This window comes from Mycteria americana, chromosome 10, assembly GCF_035582795.1.
Source record: "Mycteria americana isolate JAX WOST 10 ecotype Jacksonville Zoo and Gardens chromosome 10, USCA_MyAme_1.0, whole genome shotgun sequence".
Taxonomy (NCBI): Eukaryota; Metazoa; Chordata; class Aves; order Ciconiiformes; family Ciconiidae; genus Mycteria; species Mycteria americana.
Genome location: NC_134374.1, coordinates 11,611,531 through 11,629,893, shown reverse-complemented (window position 1 = coordinate 11,629,893; position 18,363 = coordinate 11,611,531). Strand labels below are relative to the sequence as shown.

Here is an 18,363-nt window from a genome sequence, read left to right as displayed (position 1 = left end):
GGGGGAAGACATTTTTTCCTTGTGATGGAAATAAAGACTGATGATACAAAGGAGTCGTAAAAGTAAGAGGCTGCAGATTAAGACAGAAGGAATCCACTCCTTCCCGCTGACGTACATCTGTGATTTACAAGCTGCCAAGCACAGCCATGGGATTATGGGAATAAAATCCCGGTTGACATTGACAGAGACAATTTGAAAGCATCTAAAAATCTTCAGCCAAGTTGGCTGCTCCATTACCCAGCTGGTATTTAGCAGGGCAGAGAAAGGGAACCCTGAGACTACAGAAGAGGGCCTGTAGAGGTTCCAGAAAGGAAAACATTAAACACGATAGTAAAAAAGTTTGATTCCTCTCTTTATCCAGAAGATAAGTAACCATGGACAGCACCAGGTTTAGACAGGTCTGAACAACAGATCCGTTTCCAGATGTTGCAACCACCCACTCCTGCAAGCACTCCAGACAAGCAGTCTGGAATGAGTCTTGTATGTGCCATTTAAAGCACAGTTTAATTTCTACAGGGCCATGGCTTCGCAAAGAAGGGGTTCTTACCATCATTTACTGCTTAGTGTACAGGAAACAGCGGCAGAGGTTCATGGCTTCACTGCAATCTTGGAAAGCATGTTGTTTTTCTCTGTTTTTCAAGTTTATTCCCCAGGCACTCCAAGACCAGACTCCCAGCAGTCTCATCAATTTTTGACTCAATAAAACCCTAAGTAAGTGGCTGAAATTAAAGATATAGAAAATTAAACATACACTTAGGCACTTTGATAAATCAAGGCCTATCAAAATTAAACACCAAATGAATCTTTTCATGTAGATTTCTGCTTTGCTAAAGTTTTAATGAGTTTTGACCTTTCATCCCACTTCAGCATGGGAGACACATTAAAAAATCTTACATAATTTCCAGGAAAAATAACTTCTTGCCTACCTTTATTTAAGAAAATAAATTGTTCTGGGTCCTAAGTAGTTGTCAGCTTGAAAACAGTCAGGCTGTTCAGTATTTGAGCAGCTGTTAACTAAAAACAAGCAAAGAAAACAAAGCAACCCATTTCATAATGAGCATCTATCTGTAACGATTATAAATCATTAATGTTGGTTAATTTATTAACATAACAGTGACATCGGACTTGGTATTCCTAGCACAGACGCATAATGTCTCAAGTTATTTATTTATTTGCATAATCTTTGACAGCACAGGCAGGTTAGATGATCCATGTCTGACTAAAATGGCAATTCCTGGGCTGCTACCAATAACGGTGACAGAAGAATTAACTCACAAAACAAATTTGACAAATAGATGAGCTTCAAACTCTCCAGTGGCTCAGGACTATAGTGAGGAAGGAGGTTAGTAAATAGGAACATTTTAATTCAGGAACAATGACATGCAATTAATATCAGTGCCATACCGTCACATATCCCGAAAACAATTAGGATCTGCTGAACGAGCACTTTTATTTCCCGAGATTTCTGTGCTAGCAAATACTAGGGATAAAGTATGCTTAAAATACCAGGAAACTGCAGTTCCATATAACTGTTTCTTTCAAGTTCAGCATCTCCCCTTCTTCTCCCCACCACACACTCATGAATATAATTTAAAGGCAGTAATACAGCAGTGGTGCATTGTGTCTTCACGGGTTTCATTCATTTGCACATCCACCCCGTAAATCACCTCACCACCATATTTTGAGGTCTTTAAAGGGATTTTAAATGCCAAAATGTATCTAAGATAATAAACACTTCTGCATTCCTAGACCCAAATCCGCTATGTCTTTCCAGAACCTTGGAAGAGGCAGAAATTAACCCAGGGACTAACGAGGGGCTCAGCTCACACCTTCTTCCATCCTGTAAAGCAGACCTGGGTCTGATACCCCTCATCCGCTCGACTCCCCTCTCCGCCACCCCACAGCCCCAGGGCTCAGCCATGCAACGGCAGCTTCGCCTCCCTGGGGTCATTCAGAAAAGTTTTTATTCCCCTCCAGTTCCCGGATCCCTAAACCGAAGACACAGAATTCCCAGCCCCCCAGCCCTAACAGGCACCTCACTGACCTGCACACAGCTCCTGTTGTAGGCTCAGGGTGTCCTTCGAGCTTGGCTCTGGCTTTGACTCCCGTCGGCTCTTCCTGCCTGTCCCCAAGCCCCGGGATCACGCTCTGCTGATTCTTACCAGCGCAGCGGTACGTAGCCAGCCAGATCCCAGCCTGCACCCTCTGCCGCCTGCCCGCACCGTGCCAGCCAATTCCTCAGCCCTGCCCGGCGCAGGGCTGCTTCAAGGGGAGAAGCTCCTTCAAGGGTGAGATGGCGGCACCCCACCGTCTAACTGCTCCAGCCCAAACTGCCTTCAGAGAGGCTGAAACTTTCCCGTCTTGCTGCTGACCCGAGGAATGAAGGCTGCGCAAGCCTTACAGTTTACAAAGGTCTCACCTCTGGGGTGGAACGTGCCAGTTGTTTAACAGTGCATATAACGGCTTGAAAGAGGAAGCGAAAGGAGAATCGTATACCCCAAATGAATCCGAGTTTTAGGACGGTGCAATGTAGTAACTCATCCTGGAACACGGCCAAGGCCCTGGACTTAAAATACCCTTGCAAAATGTGCCACTTCATCTTTTAAAAAGTGCAGGTGATCACTATCTTGATTGCCAGCATTATCTGAGCGACACCAGTTCCTCCCAGTACAGACAGCTGTTGCGTGGAATAAAGGTTGCTACCAAGTCTATCACCAACGCTACTCCTCGAAGTCCACACTCAACGGTCTCGTATGAACTGGTACGACCCAGTCTGTTTTTCTAAACTTGTCATAAATAATGTATTACCTGTAACGGTGTGGCAGCGATCCTCTCTTTCACTGGCCATCGTCCTATACAGTTCTGTTCTTGCCTGTTGGATTATCTGAAAAACCCAGCCAAACTCATGGCTGAACTTTTATATCTTAAATTTGACTCCTGGATAAAATCCGGGAGTTTAATACTTGACAGCCTTGGATCTTGCAACTTCTGGAGTAAAGTATGTGAGCATAAGTCTCCTGCTAGAAGAAAAACTGAGCCTGGCAGAAAAGGGCTTTCTCAGGGGATGAGCAGCTCTCCCATTGCTCAGCTGCTGCACCTCATGTCAGTTCACTGTAACAAAACCACGACAAAGATGGAATAGGGAGGAGAAGGCTGACTGATTTCTTCAGTCTAGTCCACAAACAGATACAGGTGTAGTCACACCAAAAATAGGAAGTATACTCAAAGAAATATGAGAAATTAAACACACACAGGTATATACAGCGTTCAGGAGCAGCGAGGGGTATGCAGGTAATGATACAGCCATACATAAAGCTAACGTATGACTCTCTTCTCCAACCTTAGCCACCCCACGTGATGGCACACCACAGGATTAAAATAAAATGGGTAGATGGCATTTCATGCGCTGTACTGGAACCCCACCTCTGCACTGTCATCAAACCAATAGCTGGACTTTTTTTAAAGCCAGAAAGCCTCTACGAAACCGAAGCAGCAGGCAAAACAGCTGAACCAAACAAATGACTAACAGCATGCCCATTGCCGGTGACAGCCGATATCGGAGGGGGTATGTGGGAATGACAGATGAGTGCTCTTTTCCATTCTAAATACTCCTGAAAGCCCAAGAAATTAGTAAACCTTATCCGTGGCAGCAGCAAGGTGTCACACATTTGTGGTGACTGGTGTAGGCAGGTAAAAGTCTGTCCAGTGGCTGGTCTGACAGAGCACACGAGGAGGAGAGATGACTGCTGCTGCCTTCACTGCTTCAGCCGATGCCTCACCTTCTCCCTGCCTTACCCTTTGCTTTTGCTCTTTCTGAATATATTTCTGCATTGTTGCTGCTTCTGGCTCAGCGTCTGCCTTCTGCTAACATTTCTACTTGGGTGATTACACAGCCTTCGTCTCTGCACCTGTGGCTCCTCAGTCTCTCCACCTGCCCCTGGCTCTACACGAGCAGCCACCCACACCGCTGCAAGTGAGGAATGCCTGTCGCGGTGTGGCAAGTCCTACGAGACGAGCGAAGTGCAGGAGGGAGGCAAAACTTTCAGGGTATCTGTCCCCAGGGAGTTTGATTTGTGCAAGACAGAACAAGAAAAAGAGCACGTAAATCTAAAGTGTTTTGCATTTTGTTTGAAAACGCTAAAACCTGTCACGGCCCCCACGCTTGCTTATCCACAAGCTGCTTAGCTCGTAGGTCCAGCAGGCTATGGCTGCCTGCACAGCCACAAGGCAGGCTGAGCCTAAGGACTTCATTTGCTCTTTGATCCGGTGCTGTGCCCTTCTGAAAGACCCAAAGCCTTGGGCCCAGCCTGGACTATGTCAAAATGCCGTGAGGGCAGGTGGAATCCGTCATGCTCACCCGAGTGCTCAGCCTGGCCCGTGCCGTGCTGAGAGGAGGTCCCTGCTTTAAATCTGGCAATCAACAGCATGCACCCAAAGGCTCTCCCTCGGTACGCCCCAAAGTTTACCAAAAGCTGTGCTCGAGTGTAGGTTTGAGTGCAGTGTGATACAAGGGGACTCTGGACTCAAGCACTGATGCAAGCTCACACCCAAAAGATCTTCTAGATTTACCTGTTGTCTCTGATGTGAACCCAAGCCTAAATACAGGAAAATCTTCTTTTTCCTATGTGATGAATATGCATAAATTTGTGTCTTCCTGTGCAAAAAGTCACATCGTGGACATGTAACCATGAAAAACACCGTATAACTTTACTGCAGACCTACAGAAATTTTGCATGATGAATCACTTTTTCTAAAATTTAAGTAGCACGCATTGAAGAAAGCTGACAGGCGTCTCATTTGAGTTACCGGCTGGCACTGTCCTGTATACCTGCTGCACTGCTGAGCCAACGCCAGGTTCATCATATGCATCCTACTTCTGTTTCTATTCAACAGGAGTTACAGATTATTATTTCAAGGAAGGTTCATGGTTCTTCCTGAATTATTGTATTTTTACCGGCGCACGAGCAAAAGTGCACCTCATAGGAATGAGGCTGTGAAAAGAAAAGAGCATGAAAGGCTCCATTAGGGAATGCAGGAGCCATTCAAGGTCTTCTCAGGATTAACAGCATTTTTATGGAGATTTAGTTGCCCGCCTTTCTGCTGATGCTTTCAATAGGAAGCTGCAGTAACTTGACTTAAAATTAAATGAAGCTACTTATATGCATAAAGTTAACCAACCACTCAATTAGTTTCCCAGTCAGTCTTTTTTTGTAAAATGAAAGAGGGGGAGGCATTCATGTTCATTTGTCTCACAATTAAAACCTTTTTTTTTTTAAAGGGAGGATTGAAACTTTGCTGTCTACTCACAGGGAAGAGATCTGGTGTCTCTGTATGGAAGCATGCTGTCCTCTAAAAGAAATTTAATGTTCATCAAAATCACACCGTATTTTAAAATGCCTCTCTGAGCATCTCATTTCTGAGCTAACAGCTGCTTGCACTGTGGGTAGACAGAGCTTACTCTTGCACCTCAGCACATTCCTTCCAGTGATGAAGAGACAAAATAACAAGAATTGAGACATCAAGGGGAAAATGGAGGAAGACAACCCCTGTGCAGGGTCTTGCTTAAGTGGAAACGAGTTGTCTCACATGCTTTGTTAAGAGATGGCATCCCTACCATCTTACACCTCTTCCTTTCCTGAGTTACCTTCTCCCTTACAATACACTTCACAGCTAAAGCGGGTACTTCCCCTTTCCCAAGGCTGGTCACCCAGGGCATCGAGACATGCTTACATTCCTCAGACCTGTCAAATCTCTCGGGCTGGCTTCGCTCTTCACTGTTTTTCTAGACTGTATCATCTTGAGAAATAACGATACCTGGGAGTTGTTGTCTGGACGTGGGTTTGGCTTTTGATCGAGGGGGGCCAAAATCCTGAAAAGCCGGGTTTGCCAAGGAGCCTTCCATCGGAGCACGACTAGATTTGGGCTGCTTAACAGGTTGGGTTTAGACCTGTTAAAGCTTTGTGCAACATTATCCTTTCTGTATCAGGATACAAGCATTCTGCTAATAATGCCACAATCTTGTCTCGTGAAATCAAATGACTTTACTATATCATGTCACCGGACAGTCTAGGCTGGGCAGATGAGTGAACGCCAGCCCTATGACTGTTTGAGGATGAAGCGCCTTGTTGTAAGGACCTGTCCTAATGCTTTGTCAGGGTTCGTTGGCTATTGAGAAACAAATATCTCAAGGGGCTGAAAGGCTGCAGTTGTGATTCTCGACCAGGAGGAGACAAATGTGAGGCACTGCTTTGAACTCATTTCTCTCCTGAGGTCTCAGCTGTAGCTCTGGCAGGGTGACAGTGGAGAGACACTTGCAATGTGTGCAGACATTTCAATAGCTGTGTCTGCTGCCTTAGAACAGGACAAGATGTTGAGGTATGGTTATGTTATTTCTGTTCTCAGAGGTAGAAGAATCAGGGTTTTTTAGAACCTCTATGACTGTTCATCTTCAATGCTTTCATTGTGCATTTCAGCGCAAAGCAAAAAACCACTGATTTTCTGTTTTTTCCCCCTAGAAATATCCATAGTCATAGCAGGGAACTGCCTGAAAATCAATTGTTTTTCCATGGACTACAGTAAGGACAGTGTGAACCAGGCTGCTTGCTTCCTGAGAAAGTACCAGCAATTCATTACATGCTTTAGAAGCCCCACCCTGCACGAATTCTGACTTTACTATTTTTATCTGCCTTCTGATTAAACTTTATCTTTAAGATATTCATGACTATCATTAATTACCAGATTCCCCTGCAAATATCTGGGAACTTATCTCAGGTCTGAGGGATTGCCCTAACACGGTCAGAGGGAAACACTCTTTTAAGATTTTTAAAGAGGAGCCTGGGGCAACCTGGGAGCGTGGAAGTCTCCCATAACGTTCCACTAAGCAGGCAGAGGAATAAGCAACCTAAGAGACCCTTGCCCACAGATTCCCAACCTTTCTTCCTAGATCTTTATCCTCCTTCATCATCCTGCTACATTCTGCTATCTCCACTGGATCATGAAATCTTCCAAACACGTGGCTGGGAGGTAAGCAGCAAGGGATATCTCATCTTGCAGGCAAAGTGATGGGTAACCAGACTCTTAAGCCCCTAATGCTGAAAGCTCTTACACACTTCAAAATTAAGACCAGTGGTCTTGGATTAGTTTGAAGAGAAGCAGATTTAAAAAAAAAAAGCAACGAAGCAGAGGCTTAGGCTGAGAGCCCATTACTTGCCTCAACTAGACAGCCTGATCCTTCTGCTCAGCTTAACAGAAGTACTCCTTACAGGGTAGAAAGAAGAGAATAGTCAGACACTAGGTAGGTTGAAATCCGGGTTACAGGTATGGCTATATGGTGAAATGAGGATAAGATGAGGTAGTAACATTTACCCTGTAATTAAGGCTAAATGCTAATGGCATTCTCATGTCCGTTGTGACTGCAGCCAAGCAGCGCTCAGTCCATGTCGGGCTGCGGCAGACTGCAGTGGAGCAGCAGATGTGTTTTACATCGACGGCTGCCTGAAAGAAGAAACCTTTAATTGCGAATAAAATCGAAAGTCGCCTCTCCTCTTTCTACTATTTTAGAGCACCGTGTAAGTTCTGCAAGAAGTATGTATGGGAAAAGTTTAACACATCTTTTGTGTCATGACTTGTGCTAGCTAAAGATAATAGACAGAGATGCCACATCCTTCTGTCCCCGTGTTTCCGTGCGGTGGCAGACACCGTCAGGCAGAGGGCTGATGCAAATGTCTGCGTCGCTTTTCTGATAAGATCTGACAATATTAACAAGATTCAGGAACCAATCATCATGGTGAAAGATCAGAAATGGCTTCGTTTTACTCTTGAATCCTGACAGGAAAAATTGTGTAAGTAGTGAGAGTGGCATATCAGAATGGGAGGAGGAAAGAGGAAAAAAAAAAGGCAGGGGGAAAAGCTAATTACAATCTGCAGCCAATTTGAAACACTTCTCTTGGATGGACTCGTTATCGACACTGCAACCAGGCATTTCACCTACCATGGAGGGCCTGATAAACACTGATATTCTGATATTAACATATTGCCATCTAGTATCTATTAATGCTCGTTAACGCTCCTTTAGAGGCTAGGAGAACCCTTCCCGTGGTAGTATTTCCCCCTCTATCTGCATCTTCTTTTCTTCCTTTTTTTTGCTTCTGTGGTCAGGCAGGAATCAAACAGCGAGCGTTTCTTGCTAACTCCTTTCGACATCTCTGATAAGGTTATCTGGGATCCTAATGGTACATCCTAAACTTAGATTCAAAAGCAGAAAATCACTAATGGGCTCCTGTGAGCAGTGGAGATTCTGCTCTTTTTAAGGCTTTAAAGCTCCCTGCCGTGGATTGAGCCAGTTTGGTCTTCTGACATGAAAAGCTGTCAGTCATCTCAGTCAGTGCCCTCACTAAGCAAGGCATTTCATAAGCCACATGACCCAACCAGTCAAGACACTGAGCAGGGAAAGGCAACAAGTGACTTAGATCTGTACAGTGTTATTAGGGATAGAGATGGGAGCCTACATGCTCTCAGACATCAGCTGGTTTTTTTTCCCCTACTCTTCACCTTTGCCTGAAAGGGAATGTATCAACAAAGGGAAACTTCAGCAAGAGTTTAATCAAAGCTTCAGGCAAAAAGGCTGGAAGTCTGTCCATGTCTGTTAAAAGGCTGAGAAAACTTTAAGGTCTGTTGTCAGACAGTGGCAGCGCTCATTATACTATATTCTGGACTCACTATTAGGCTAAAATGAGGGCCCATTTCTACAAAGTGCAGAGCTGGGAAGAGAAGAGAGTGAGTCCCAACGACTCTTCAATAAATCAGATGTCCTTGCTGGCCACTTGCTTTGTTACTCCACACACATGGCCTTTCCTTGCACGTACACATGTTGCTCTATGTGCGTTTGGCTCTTTGCACAGCAAAGACACGGTCCATTTCTCTTTCCTGTCTGCAGAGATGATCATCAAATGAAAGGCAAAGTTGCTTCTGATGGAGTATCTGTAGGGATCAAAGGGAGGTGGCTGTTTTTCTCAAGCTGGTGTTGAAGTAGAGAAAAGGAAGACAATCCTCGGAAGCAAAGTTGCTTTGGCTTCTATTCCTACCCTTCCGCTGGGAGTGGTACTGGCCAACACCACTGAAGAAGGACGAGATCAGGCTTCCATTGCCGTGAAGGCTACTGTCCTGAACAGTGGCTATTTTCCACTTCGACTCGGGACTAGTGTATATGACACAAGAAGTAGAACAGAACTGCAGCTATTCTGACGGGCTTACTGGACCTACTTAGCGGCAAAAGGAAGTATGTGATCCCTCTCAGACCAGCACGTGGTGAACAAAGTTCCCAAACGCATCTCATGCTGTGTGGGTCAATGTTCAGGACTGTCCTGTTCACATACTCATCGCAGCAGCATGCACAGCGGATACGGAGCGATTTCTGACGAGGAGGATTTTTACAGAGGGTATTTTTAAAAGCCTGTTGTTCTTCTTAGTCCTGATGGGGAGGGGAGCAAGAGAGGAAAGTGGAAAATGAAGAGGCAGCTAACTTGTGGAATACTAAAATTGCAAGCAAATAACTGTAAGGAAATAAAAGCTATAACAAAAAAAAAAATTGTATCTTTCAGGGTTTGATGAATTCCTGCCTGTGAATCTGACTGAATCTATTTAAAGGATCAAATTTCATCCTGGTATATGGATTTCCAAAGTTTGTTGGAGCTACTTCAGCTTACGCCATTTGTAAATATGGCTCATTGTGTCTGAAAGATTGGAAATGCCCAGCACAGAAGTAATTGCACAGCAAATTTCCTTATTATGAGCCAAGCTGGTTAACTGAGGAGACCAACACCTCTGAGCTCACCTACATGATGCAACCTTGCTAGTAAATCAAAGAAAGTCATTGCTAGAAAGTCATTGCTCTTCTGCTAGACTTGTGGAAATCTGTAGGATAGGTTCATCCTATATGTTATGCACTCTGGTACTCCCTGCAGCCTTCTTCTGTAAGAGCAGTTCACCGTAATGGAAAAAATGAGTGGAAAGCAATTGCCACATTCGGTTTGTAAGCGCTATTAAAAAAGTGAATTAATGATACACAAAGCTGGCAATAACATCTAACCTCAAGACAGGAGTCCTCTGGAAAAAGATGTGATCATGTAATTAACGGGTATATCATAATGTAAACGGGCAAAGGGGCTAATTAAATTCGTAACATCAACCTCCATTCTGCTATTTTCTGATTCTGGAGTTCTTCAATTTGCAGCCTTTATAATATTAGTTTAATGTAACTTTTTGTGTACAATAAAGAGCTTTCTTATTAGCTGTGGTTTGTCTGTTCTCTCACTTGCATGCCTGCCTGGATTGAGTCACAGCACAATGAGTCTCTTGCCTCCTGAAGTCATGTAATTATCTCAGGATCTTAAATTAAAAAATAGGACTCTTGTAAACCTCTCTGTTCTGAAGAAAACTGTGAGTAGGCGAATCCAGTGTAACCAGTGCGTTTGTGTCTGTGGAGAGCCTGAAACAATAGTTTTGAGAGATATCAAATGTCGTGTGTGTCCTAATAGAAAACTGATTATTCTGGCAACTCTTTCAACACATCCCATTAGGGCACTCTGTCACCCCAGTGGATATTTATGGGAGTAAGTACTGGGAGAAATCCTGCCGATGACCCTAGCCGTTATTACTTCTGTTTCTGCTAAAGATAAATCTCCTTGATCTTTCTGGGAGAACAAACGAACACAATGCTCAGAAGCACTTAGGTCCCTGCCTTAATCCCCTGGTCTGGTGTTCTGGGTCTGGATTTCCAGATGCCGTCTGCTGATGGATGCCCTGGCTCCTTTGTCTTTGCCTCATGCTCTGTGGATATGAAAGGGCTGAGAAACTACTTGAATGTGAAGTGTGCCTATTTGCAAACGAGGACACAACTAATCGCAGTGTGCTTTGGTAGCTCCTACCTCCAGGATAGTCCTCGGGAGTGTCAGAGTACACAGCAGCACCGAGAGCAAAGAACCACAGAGAGACAGGCTGCAGATCAGAGACGTGAAGTTATTTTTAAGCCATCTCGCATGTATAGGCAGTTCATGTTTATGGAAAATGGCGCAGGAGATATCTTAAAACCAAAGCAGCTCTCCAGCTATGCATATCCAGGACAAACCTGAGGTGAATGATACCCTCTAACTTCCTTCCAGAGCCATTTTAGTGGCAATCAGAGGAAACATTTCCTACAGAAACAGTTCGTATCAAATTTATAAGCCTTCCCTTGGGGAGGAAACATCCATTTCCCCTTCTACCTGTCATTCTTCTTCATTTATTGAATCAATAAGGCATGAAATTTGGCAGGCTTTAAGTAAAAAATGAGCTCTTCCTATCAAAGAGAGCCTGGATGGATAAAAAAAATCAAACTGTTAGAATCTAGATTCAGTTAATAGGAATAAAAATAAATAGAAACAGAATCTAAATGTAAATGAACATTACATCACCACTGGCATTTAAGCTCATTTTCAAATACAGAATTAGAAACAGATTTAACTTGCTGAAACTTGCTGTGTCTTTATACAGCTATAGCTGCTTTGGGGGACACAGGTCTGAACGTTTGGTCTGTAGCTTCTGCTCCCCCAACAAGCCACAGCTGGGGATTCTGACTGGACAAGAGAGGAGGAAGAGGGATTATGCAGAGGGGACAAATCCCTACTTTCTGGTCAAAAGGACAGCTAAGAGGTTAGGAGGATTACGATTAAGTTATTGCTTCCCCGTCCTTCGTAAACTGTTGCAATACGACAGCCAGTATGTCTGAGTTACCTTGACCCTTCTGGATGGCATCTGAATTTACCTACCGAGTTGCAACTTCTGTGTTTCCAGTCTTTAACACAGCTCAGATGAGAGCCCCGTTACTGCCATGCATTTACATCATGAAGTCCCGTCTGTGCATGGATCTGTCGAGCGTAATTTCCCTGAACCTGTTATCAGGAGGGCACTGCTCTGTGTATGGTCCAATCCTTGTTTAATCAAAGGCGGCCAGGAGGTCTGCAGCTGAGTGAAAAATTCCAAATAGCTGGTGAGATACACTTCTGCCTGACGAGGCAGTTGAGTATCACACCACCGTGCCCTGCCTTCAGGGCTCACAGCCGATTTCTTGCTTGGCTTGCCTCTCTACAGCCTGTAAGTTCTTCCTCTCTTGCCTCTGGAGATCACTGTTCATATACCTATGTTTTCCTCTCTATGTAAGGAAAGAAATTGCTGGCAGTTACTCTAAGCTAATATTATCAGTAGGTCACAGCAGCTTTCTGGGTGTCTTCAGGCTTCAAGGGCATTTTTCAAAGCTACCCGTCCCTATTGTGTGCTCTAACTTCCAACCTGATGAGTATAATTTTCCCCTACTCAAAGGTGAGCTGTTCTCTTCAACTACAAGCATGGGGTCCATCATTTAGATGAAGATGCAGTGATTATATTTGAGTCTGGTTCTTTTGAGCGTGACTGTGTCCCACACTGCCTATTAAAGAGCAAAGTTTAACGCTACTCTCCCTCCCACTAATCCTTTTGTGTAATGTCACATTACGCATTCGCTTCTACAACTATTTTTGTAGCTCAAGGTCTTAACTTGCATCTTCCAGCTTCAACTGCCTTTGAAACTGCATTACGTTCAACAGTGAAGATTTCTTCTTCTTTCCTAACACACACGCACACGCACAGAATTAATTTTTTATCCCACTGAATTTACAACACTTACACATTTCTTTTCTTGGCGGCACACCTTTGCTTGAGGATTTTTCAAGTTTAGGCAGACATGGCATGAGAAGGGGGAGAATTTCTCCCTCCAGTCACCACTACTGTAGTAAGACCAACCCTGCAGGCCAACCCCACACAGATCCTACAACTCTGCCAAATCCTTTTACTAGCCTTTATTCTTCCTGGATGGTTTTATTAGCGCATTAGCACAAAGCCATGCTGTGATCGGCAGGAAGGTCTTGTTTATTGCTAGCTTGTTTGAAGACAAGCAGAGCGTATAGTCCCAATGAGGCGGGGTCTAATTACTAAGGTTTTAATGAAAAAATACGATGATGAGATGTTGTATAAGGTAAGGAAACCACATGTGAGAAATCAAGAGCTTGCTGGCTGCACTGTTATTCATACAGAATCAACTTATTTTGTTGAAATACAAGACTAATTTTAATCAATCTCATATTCTGATCAATTATCTTTGAAATTGTACAGCTCACTGTGATGACTGGGGAATACCTATGTATAAGTTGTTGATCTCTACTGATACAGAGACTTGTTCCTAGCACCCCACAGCTGGTAATACCAGTCTTCAAGCTCATTCTTGAAGAGTAGGAGACATATACCACTGTAGGGTTCACTTCAAATGACAGATACACATCAAAGGGTTTCCTACATTTACTGTTCTAAATGGATATGTTTCCTCTGGAGAAGTAATCTGGTTTGTGTTTGCTAGCTTCAGTTCAATTCACTCAACATCAAGCAGATTAAAGGTGAAAGCATATAATTTAATTCTAGCCGAGAAAAAGGTTAGGCTCTTAATTATTAAGTGAGAAAGAAGATTACAAAAAGAGGAAAATAAACCAAAATGTACTTTTAGCATCAAGTTTCTTTCCCAGCTGTCATCTCAAATCCTTGAGGTACGCATTAGCCATACAAACTCAAGGCACAATTTACAAACTGGAAATACACCTTGAGTACTATCTCTTGGAGTAAGACTGTAAAGCTGATGCACCTGGATACCTCCATCCACCACACCTACACACAGTAGCAACCTGCTCAATTTCTTCTCTTGTTCAAAATGGCATTACCACCCATTTGTATTGTTAATCTTGCTCATCTTTCCATCTGTTGGGGAAGAACGGCCCTTCCTCTTCAGGACAGTTGGGGTGAAACTTCTCCGAGTTTACAATTCAGTGGCATTCTTCCCATTAGTGGATTTCGTTTGGCTTAAATGGCCTTTTGGCAGACCGCAATGTGTTGAGGACTGTCATGATACAGATCATAAAAAGCACAACCCTGATAACATTATTCAACAATTCCACTAATCTCATATGACAATTTTGCCAATGTTGTAGCCCAGCAGGACCTAGGTTTTTCAGGGAGACTGGAGGTTAAAACGTTATTAAGGCAGATGACAAAGCAGGCTTTTAGAGATGCTTTGTCCAACCCTTTTCTCCCTCCTTTGGTCACTTTTAGGAGCTCACGCCACCACATTAATCTTTCATAGACTTGGATCCCATGGGTCAAGACCCTTTGCTTATGAAAGGCTTCTACCTGGAAAACATCACCTTCATCTTGGGGAAAGCAAATGTCTAAAAGAAGAAAGAGTTACAGGAAACGATTCACTAGACGAGCTCACAGCTCATCTCCAGCATCTTGTCCAGATGCGTGCCTCAGGCACCCTGTCTCCAGCAATGGAGCAGTGACAAATGCTTCAGAAGTCAAAAAAAATTTAATAATCTGCTTATTAAGACAAATAACATCTAAGCCCTAACCAGCAATAATCACCATGTGTTATCCTCAGGAGGAGGCTGTTCTGCTGAGATGCTGGATGCTTCCTTCTGTGACCGTCATCGTCCTTCACCACATCTTTTGATTTTGCTGCCTGATTTAACAGTTATGTCTCTCTATCTCTGCATGGAATAATGCTCGGGCCATCGAATTTTTTTGACTTATGGATACTGTGTATCAGAGAGAGGAACAAAATGATCACTACATGTCCCTCAATTCAGACCAACCTCTTTGGATATTGCAAATGCATCATGGTATCATGATGGCAGATCAGCAGCAGAAATGGTTAATAGGCTGGATTTATGGGCAGCTAATAGCTGTGTAACCTAACAGTTAGTGAGGCAAGGACTCATTGGTAATACATCATGGAACTAATAAATTATTTTTATAAAGGCAAGCAATAAAATTGATTTCCATATGGAATTTTTTCTTAGTTTGATATTCCCAATGTCAGTATCCTGAATGACTCTGAGCTGGAGAGTCAAATTTTACAGATTTGGAAATATCCACAGAACCATTTGTCATGACACAAAGGGAATCACTCTCTGTTTAAAGTTCCTTCAGCTTGTTTGGGTATAATTTAGTTTGTAACACAGTGATATTAATACAAAATTACTGAATCCCTAAAGACCTTAAAGAAAAACTACTTATTCCCAAATCCTTACTGTGGAGAGAGGAATAAACCATCTCATTTCAAGAAAGATTCCTGACAGAGGAAGAAAGGCAAATTCATGCAAAGCGGACTTCAGAAAAATTTGAAAAAGCCAATAATGCTTCTTCCCTTTTGATGAAGAGAATTTGGAGCAACTATATTTAGTTTCATAACCAGAAAACACCACTCTGTTCTCTGAAAAAGAACTATGTCCATGAAGACTTACCTTAGGTCTAATATAATACAGGGTCAATGTTGTTATTGGTTGTCTCTGATCTCCGCCTCTCTGAATAGATCTTTTCTGACCAAGAATTCTATTAAAAGATGAGTCGAATGCTGCTTTCAGCCTGAAATCATTATCTTGTTGCAAAGGATCTGAGACCTCAAACCTGAAGATTTTTCCTTTCTTATACACCCACACCCACACACATGCACACACAAATGCATAAGTTCTGATATCACAGGAAGCTTTTATCACTGGTGGGCTTCTCATTTCATTTGAGATCATTCAGTCTTTCCTTCCATTTGTTTCCCTAAGAATTGTCATTTCACTGTGAAAGTGTGTCATCTTTGCAAAGGAAAGCCATACGAGGCATGAGATGGAAGGGAGTGAGTAGGGAAGAAGGTAAACCTCATTATGGTAAACAGCAACATCTGCATTCAGATTTAAGTGAACAGTGACATGAAGCAATTTAAATCTCAACTGCTGAGCCTGCATGATGCCTCTTTAGCAACACAACAGGCACAGACCACCCCGGACGCTGCTGCAAACAGAGCCAACATCGCTACAAGCGGGACTGCGCAGATGGGAGTGCGCATTTCTGCGGGCACTTTGGCGGACAGAATAAAGGCAGGCCCAGCAATCTGGAAAGCAGAAGCAGGCCAAAGCGCTGGGGACCTCTGCAAACACTTACAAGTCATAATTTCACGCAGACACTTAAGAAAGGCTTTGCCAGCTCCTTCAGACACTGAATCTTGGTGTTTGTCTCCTTTGCTTCTATATTAAGGCACAAAGAAATGTTTTTCCATCCCCCACTGTAAATTCAGTAAATTACTAAGCGGCTTATCCGGCAATTGCGGTGTTATGTTCCAGCTGATTGCCGAGGAGGGGTCTGTGCTGCAGGCCACCCAGCTCCAGAGAGCCCTGCAGGCAAATTTATAATGACACGTCTGGTGATGAGAGGCCCTGTGTCTCCTGAGTGCTACGTGCCTGTTTGCTTTTAATGATGAATAATTTGTTCAGGGAAGAAAGAGAAAGTTGAGAAGCCTCATTTGGTAGGAGCTCTCTGCAGCACTTGGTAACCTGTGAAATGCCTCTGTTTTGGAAACCAGGCTTCTACAAGCACAGAAGATGATCTGTCAGATGCAGTTACCCCTTTACGAGATGCTTGACGTGCTCAGGTCCTGGGGAGTTCTAGGCAAGACAGGGAGATTATGTAGCCTTAAACATGGTGCCTCTTATATTCTAGGTATTTTGTGTCCTTTTAGGTAATAAAGAGTTAAAGTTCAGTAAACGCAGAGTCCCTGGGCAGCTAAGTTAGATTTGAGATGATTGTCCCTTATTTTTACACACCTTAGACATTCAAATTATTTTGTTGGGACTGGGGCTGGTATCTAAGCCGCTAGGGCTTGAAACAAAATTCTTAAAATGTGGGAAGAAGAGGGGAGAGGGGTCCTCGCCTCTCATTTGCAAGAAGCAAGAATGACAGAGGAAAAGGATGTTAATTTAGCATCTTACCGAAGGAAGGATGGCACACTGAAATTTAATCGTGCCTGATATGGCAGATAGAATTTTTTTTTTAACAGGAAAAGCTTAAACATTTCACAAAATATGCATCCTCTATGATTATTTGTAAAGCATCATAGATGTGCTTGGCACTTTACTGATGGAAACATTGGCAGGTCGCTGCCTCAAGGAATCTATAATTAGAGTATAGCAAGGGAAGATGATGGATAAGAGTGTATGGGAGGACAGGGATACAACAGTGAAAGATCATGAAGAGCTTTAGATATTCTTTTCTAGATTTTTTTTTTTTGTTCTTTTCATTTAAATGCGATATATTTTAAATCTAGGACTAAGAACTGATTGAACTTCAGATTTTTTGCTCCACAAAGTTTCTTCTGTCTCAAGCTGGAACAGAAAACCAAACTTTTGAAATTCCTCATGAAATAAATACATGCAAGAAGGGTGATCTGCAAACAGCCTCATTGAACTGCCTTACTTTCCTAGGTGGAAGCATTTCTTTCCAGCTTTATCATTCTGAAAAAAAATTACACTCTGACACAAAGAAGTGAAAAAACAGTCTAACATTGCTAGTGTGAAACACTCACGCCCACAGCACAAGGAGGTCTTGAATGTCTGAACGTTTGTTTGTTGAAAGTTTTGTGTAAGTAGATGTTCCTGTGAAGTGGTTTGGCATGGCTGTATAGTTCCTAACAGAAAACAGCTTTAGCAGAAATCTTTCAACCGAATCCAACACTAAGACCATGGAAGAATAAGGGGGTAGAATCAAAGAGAGAACACTGGACATCGGATGGTGGTTTACATTAGAGTAAAAAATGAAGGAACAAAGATGACTCCAGAGCAAGTACCCCTTGCGAGAAGCCAAGGGAGCCAGGAAAGCTCTGCTTTTTCCCAGTATTTGAAGCGGAGTTGTAATGGGAGCGACTTCCTTAGCAGATGAGAAAGCAAGGAACTGGCATGTGGGATAGTAAGGTTCTTACTATCCCAAAGGCAGTTCTGTGAGAGTACTACTGTGGTACTAAGCCCTCAGAAAACCCTCTGTGTGCAAGAGCTGCGAGGGCTGGCCACTTTGAACAGGGCCGGGCACTCCGTATCGCTGCCGTGGCACCGAACGCAGGCCAGATGCGAAGCAAGGGGGTTGGCGTTTCATTGGCCCCTTGAAAACTTGAGAGGAGCAAAAATTCACTGTTTTTGCTGTCAGAGGAGGGCCCCAACCAGCAATGCCACACAGACTCCGCAGTGCAGTGCTGCATTTGGGGATGAGCGGGCCCGTCAGCTCATCCCCTGCTAAGAAGAATCTGACCCAAAATTCAGAGAGTCCCAGAATGCCTAAATCCAAGGGCTGCACACAGGATACTTGGATCTAATCTTTCATTAAACGCTGTTTCTGATTTTTAAAACTAGCTAGGGGATTTCACTGAATGCTGCTACCCTCCTCAGCCTGTATATAGAGTACATTTCTCCCCATCCACTTTTCAAATAGGCT

The 18,363-nt window shown here is 43.4% G+C and overlaps 1 protein-coding gene across 2 annotated transcripts in view; it reads right to left on the bottom strand.

The window, feature by feature from the left end:
* The window catches only part of C10H8orf48 (chromosome 10 C8orf48 homolog), an 86,192-nt gene that overhangs the window by 14,080 nt on the left and 53,749 nt on the right, over positions 1–18,363 (bottom strand). For both annotated transcript variants that reach the window (XR_012777337.1, XR_012777336.1), the window contains exons 8-11: positions 11,805–12,000; positions 7,366–7,494; positions 927–1,014; positions 548–719 (exon numbers count right to left, since the gene is read on the bottom strand). The gene's annotated coding sequence lies outside the window, so the exon portion shown is untranslated. The remainder of the gene's footprint in view (positions 1–547; positions 720–926; positions 1,015–7,365; positions 7,495–11,804; positions 12,001–18,363) is intronic.